Raw genomic sequence first — 6431 nt, forward strand, 5'->3', positions numbered from 1 at the left:
GGTTAAATCATCTTTTTAGTTTGGGATGTTTGATTTCTAAATGCCTACCCAGTTAAGCCCTTACAGAAACTTATATGCTTCAATAAGATTGCTCCTTAATTCTTCTAAACTGTTTAGCAGTTCTTGATAAGTCAATCCATTCATTCCAGGAATCAGACTAATGAATCTATTGCAAATTATCTTCAGTGCCATTTTTTCATTTTTCAACTACAGTGACCTGAACTGTGCACAGTATCCTAGGTGTCTCCATTATTTGCTGTTATATACTTTGTCCTACAGTGAGGCCACTGTTCAAGGGCCTTGGTAACTTCCACATGTGACCTCTTTCATTTGTCATTTCTTATTTCTACCCAAACCGATTCCATGATTGCTGTACCTATGTCACTACGCACCTCTACGTTGATTCCATCATTTATTAACAAAGCTAGCCCACCCCCTTTTCCTTTTTGCCTATACTTCTGGAAGACCCATAAATATTGAGTTCCAAACCTCGGTCACCTTGTAATCACTTGTTTTGATTTATTGTTATTGTCACATGTACATAGGTACAATGAAAAGTTTTGTGTACAATACAGGCAGATCATAACATACAAAGATCATAGGGTGATAGAACAGGGTGATAAACACAACGTTATGGCTGCAGGGAAGGTGCCCAAAAAGCAAGATCAACATTAGATTTGAAATTTGAGAGGTCCATTCAGAAGTCTAATAACAGTGAGGAAGAAGCTGTTTTTGAACCTGTTGGTATGTGTGTTTGAGCTTCGATATCTTCTGCCTGATGAAAGAGGTTAGAAGAGATTATAGGCAGGTGGGAGGGGCTTGTGACGATGTTGGATACCTTTCTGAGGCAGTGAGAAGTGTAGATGGAGTCAATGGATGGGACGTTGGCTTGTGTGGTGGTCTAGGCTGTGCTCATAACTTTTTGCAGTTTATTATGGTCCGGGGCAAAGCAGTTGCTATAACAAGCCGTGATGCATCTGGATAAAATACTTCCTAACCTTTATAGATGCATCATAGAAAGAGTCCTTATAGACAATCCATATTTTGTGAGCATCATGACAAAGTAGAGACGTCATTATGCCTTCTTGACCATTGCATCAATGTGGCTGGTCCAGGACAGATTGTTGGTGATTGGAACTTGATGCTTTTGACCATCTCCACCTCAGCTCCATTGATGTAGGTAGGACTGTGTCCTCCACCTTGCTTCCAGAAGTCAATGATCAGTTTTTTAGTTTTGCTGATGTTGAGGGAGAGATTGTTATCATTACACCATGCCACCAAGCACTTTATCTTATTCCTGTATTCTGTCTTGTTTGAGATCCAACCTACAATGGGGATGTCATCCGTGAGCTTGTAGACGAAATATGGTCACACAGTCCTGAGTGTACAGGGAGTAGAGTAAGGGGCTGAGTATGCAGTCTTATGTGGCACTGGTGTTGAGGATTGTTAAGGTGGAGGTCCTGTTGTCTAACACCGCTGCTTGTGATCTGTGGATCAGGAAGTTGAGGATCCAATTGCAAAGGGCAGACCAGAGACCTAGGTATCAGAGTTTGGAGATTAGATTGGCTGGAATTATTGTGTTGAAGGTGGAGCTGTCGTCAATAAGTAGAAACCTGATGTAGGTTTCCTTGTTACCCAGATATTTTAGGGATGAGTGTAGGACTAGGGAGAAGGTGTGTGTGCGCCTGTTGTGACAGTAGGGGAATTGCAAGGGGTCAGGCAGGCTGGGAGGCCGGAGGTGATATGAGTTATGATTACTCTCTCAAAACACTTCATAATTATGGAAGTCAGAGCCACCGGGCAGTAGCCATTGAGGCATATTGCATGTGTTTTCTTTGTTACTGGGATGATGATGGTCTTCTTGAAGTAGGTGGAGACTTCTGATTGAAGTAAGGAAGGGTTAAAGATGTCTGCAAGTACTCCCACCAGCTGGTCTGCACAGTTGGGGACTCCATCTGGGCCAATGGCTTTCTGTAGGTTCACTCTCAAAAAGGCCGATCTGACATCAACAGCAGTGACTAAAGGAACAGGTACATCTGAGCTGGTGAGGCAGGTGACACTGTTTGGCTGACCTTCTGTTTGAACCAAGCGTAAAATGCATTGAGTGGATGAGAGGGGGCTGTATTTTTCTCTGCTATTCTGTTCTGCTTCATTTTTGTAGCCGTTATGTCATATAGGCCTTACCACAAAGGACGGGTGTCCATGTGGTTAGTTTGGGTCTCTAACATAGTTTGGTTTTGCTTCTTGGCATCCCTAAGGGCCTTATGCATGTTTCCAGAACAACTATCGAGTCATACTTACATACCTCTATTTGTGCTGTCAGCTCATCTACCTTGTTACAAATGCATATGCATTCAGATAAAGAGCCTTAAGGTTTGAACTTTTTATCATATTACCCTCCCTAGTTCTAATTTCTGCTGCACTTTTCTGTGGATATTTTCTACCCCTTTCATTATTGACTTGTTTCTTTTTGATGTTTTAAAACTCAACCTTCAATTGAGCTTTCTTTCATGCATTAATGAGTTTAAGTCCCTATCTACAATCCTACTTATATCATTTATCAGGACACTAGTTCCAAATTGTTCAAGTGAGGCTCATTCCAACGAACAGCTCTCCCCTAATCTAGTATCACTGCTATCATCCCAAGAAACAGAACCCATTTCTCCAATACCAATCTTTGAGCCAAGCTTTTAACCTTACTTGACCTGCAACAACTTGTATGCAGTTCAGGTAGTAAACAGGAGGTCACCACCTTTGTCGTTCTGCCTTTTAATTTAGTACCTCGCTGCACATAACCCTTTAGCAGTACCTCTTTCCTAACCAACCTATTGGTACCTATGTGGAACATGACAACTGGATCCCTTCCCTCCTGCACCAAGTTCCTTTCCAACATGGAAGAGATGTCCTGTACCTTGGCTGCAGATAGGCAACACACCCTTTAGGACTCTGTCTCAATGAAGCTGTCAGTACCCTGTAATGTGTTGTTAAAAATTACAGCTCCTCAATTGGTCAGTCTCCTTCATACCAATGCTGAGTAACTGCACATTCTTCCCAGTCCACCTCACAGTGACACTGACTTACGGCACACTGCTCCTGGTACCAAATAGTTCAGTTTCATATTTGTTGTGGGAATTGTTGGATTAAGTTATGTGATGGCTTTTTCTTGGTAGCTTTTATTACAAGATATTGGTGAAGAAGGCTTTGGTGATCTGTAGCTGGTAGATTAACAGGTGAGGAAAATTGGAGCAACTGATCTGGGAAAGACATCTCACAACAACTAGGCTGTGTGTATCTACACACAGCCAGCCAGTCTTGAGTGAAAGGATCCAGGTATCTCTTCGTATCCCCCCCATGATGTGGCCCATGAAAGACTGCTAGCAAGGGCTATGTCCTTATGAGAGTCAGCCAGTGGAAGATGTAACAGACCATCACAAACATGGATATGCTTAGTACATCTCATGCTGGAGAGCACTCATCCAGGCAACAAAATTGTTGTTTCAGCATGTCAATGATTTTGCTCCACAACGTTACAGGTTGCATGTTTATCAATGTGTATGTCAATGTGATGTCTGTGTGCACTTGGCTGGTACATTGCTGTGATGAGCCAAATATAAAGCAGCTGTCTCTCACCACCCAGCAGCCAGCCTCTAGATCTTTGCAGCAGCTCAGTGAGGTTGAATACAGTCGACTGGTGCAGGCTGAATGTGTTGTGGCTGCAGCTGAAAAAGTGAACTTCTTTACCAATACCACTCCCTCTCCCCCTGCCCTCCTGGCAGCTGCTGTTGCTCCAAGATAAGTGCCCTGTAAAGTCCAGGCCCAAATCCGCACAGCACTAGATTTATAGGCTTATTGATTTATTGTCTCCCTCCCCACCTCCCGGCTGCTGCTGCTCAAAACCACATGCCTTGCAAAGATTAGTTTTGTGCAAATTGTGTCTCACAAACTTGTTTAAGTTTTTTTAAGGAAGTAACCAAAAAGATTGATGAGGGTAGAAGGTAGACATTGTTTAATTGGACTCTGATAAAGATCCGCAGAGTAGACTGAGCGCTTTATGGAACATCTCTGAGACACCCGCACCAATCAACCAAACCGCCCCATGGCCCAACATTTCAACTCCCCCTCCCACTCTGCCGAGGACATGGAGGTCCTGGGCCTCCTTCACCGCCGGTCCCTCACCACCAGACGCCTGGAGGAAGAACGCCTCATCTTCCGCCTCGGAACACTTCAACCCCAGGGCATCAATGTGGACTTCAACAGCTTCCTCATTTCCCCTTCCCCCACCTCATCCTAGTTTCAAACTTCCAGCTCAGCACTGTCTCCTTGACTTGTCCGGACTTGTCCGACCTGCCTATCTTCACTCCACCCTTGACCTATCACCTTCATCTCCTCCCCCACTCACCCATTGTACTCTATGCTACTCTCTCCCCACCCCCACCCTCCTCTAGCTTATCTCTCCACGCTTCAGGCTCACTGCCTTTATTCCTGATGAAGGGCTTTTGCCCGAAACGTCGATTTCGCTGCTCGTTGGATGCTGCCTGAACTGCTGTGCTCTTCCAGCACCACTAATCCAGTGATTAGTAAAGTTAGATCATTTGGGATTCAGGGTGAGCTTGCCAATTGGATTTAAAATTGGCTTTTTGGTGGTGGTAGAGGGTTCTTTTTCAACTAGGGGGTTCAGATATATAATTCTTTGAAATTTGCATTATAAGTAGACAGGCTGGTTAAGAAGGTGTTTAACAACTTCATTGTCCAGACCTTTGAATAAAGGAGTTAGGATGTCATGTTGAGGTTATACAGGACGTTGGTGAGGCCTCTCCTGGAGTACTGTGTGCAGTTCTGATCACCTTGTAAGAGAAAGGGTATTATCAAGCTGGAGAGAATTCAGAAAAGATTTGCGAGTATGCTGCAGGGAATGGAGGGATTGAGTTAGAAGGAGAGGCTGGATAGGCTGGGATGTGTTTCGCAGTGTTATGTAGAAGGCAGAGGTTTATAAAATCATGAGGAGCATAGATAAAGTGAATAGTGAAGGCCTTTTCCCTAGGGTGGATGGAGTTCAAGACTAGAGGTATATTTTTAAGGTGAAATTAAAACATTTCAAAAATGACATGAGGGCAACTTTTTTACACAGAAAGTGGTTAGTGTGTGGAATTAACTGCTAAAGGAAGTGATGGATGGAGGTACAGTTACAACATTTAAAAAACATTTTAATAAGTTCATGAATAGGAAAAGATTGGAGGGATATGGGCCAAATGTAGACAGTGGGATTAGTTTGAGAAAATAGTCATTGTGGACTAATTGAACCAAAGGGTCTGTTTCCATGTTGAATGACTTTAAGGAGAGCATCTAGTAACAGTTGAACACCAACAGGATATTAATCCACTTCTGGTACATTTAAAATGAAGGGCCAAATAACCAGGTGTGTATTATTCATTGTACCCAGTGCTGATCCTTCATTTGACAGCCCACCAGTTGTCAGAAGTGTCAACTAGCAACCACATTTTTTAATGGTTATTTACCATTTCCAGTCACAGCACTATCATCACTCATTTTAGTATACATATAACTTAGTTAAGATATTTCATGTTGAACTACAAAAACTGCTCCATTCTGTATGTATGACTGTGAAAATTTCCACAGCCCAGCTTCCCTGCTAAAAATTACAGACATTCTGAAATCCCCACGTCTAGAACATTTCTAATGACCCCTTTTCCAATTCTGCTTAATATAGCCAGAGATGAAAATAGGGGCCAGGCTTTTTTCTATTTCCTGACTCTTTGTGGTCCCAAAACCACATTCGAAAAACCAATGCAATTTTGTGTCTTTCTAAGAACCATTTTGTGGGGAGCAACATTGTCTCTGAATGTTAACAGCTTTCAGGATAGCATTTTGCCTGTATGAATGAACAAATGAAGATGAGCAAATTGTTTCTTATTGATCCTGAAGGGGAGCTGTCTAAATCAGATTTGAGTATGTAATTGAAGGTATTTTTCTATATCTAGTAAACAACACTTTAATTTATTAATCATGATCACAGTTATAGGTTGAAAATTATTCCATTCCTTAGAGGTTTCAGTTAAAAAGCCTGAAAGCGTTTTAAATGTTGTGATTGCCCATGACTAATCCATTTTAAAATTATATATAACAGTCTTTCTTTTCTACTCCTTAGGCAAGTATTCACAAAAGCATTTCAATTCTGTTTTCTTCTTCATAAAGGGAATAAAAATGATTTTTCATTATTTTTAAAGCTGTCATTTTTTTCACCTCAGGAATTATTGCAATAGTAGCCAAAGAAGATTGATCCTTTCAAAACAAGAAAACAAAAATAAGGTTTTAACTACAGTGCTGAAAATATCTGGTATGCTTTCCTTAATAAATGACACCTTACAGTCAATTACTTTGCATTGCAATGATTGTTTTTATGAAATATCTCT

The sequence above is a fragment of the Chiloscyllium punctatum genome, chromosome 22, assembly GCF_047496795.1.
Source record: "Chiloscyllium punctatum isolate Juve2018m chromosome 22, sChiPun1.3, whole genome shotgun sequence".
NCBI lineage: Eukaryota > Metazoa > Chordata > Chondrichthyes > Orectolobiformes > Hemiscylliidae > Chiloscyllium > Chiloscyllium punctatum.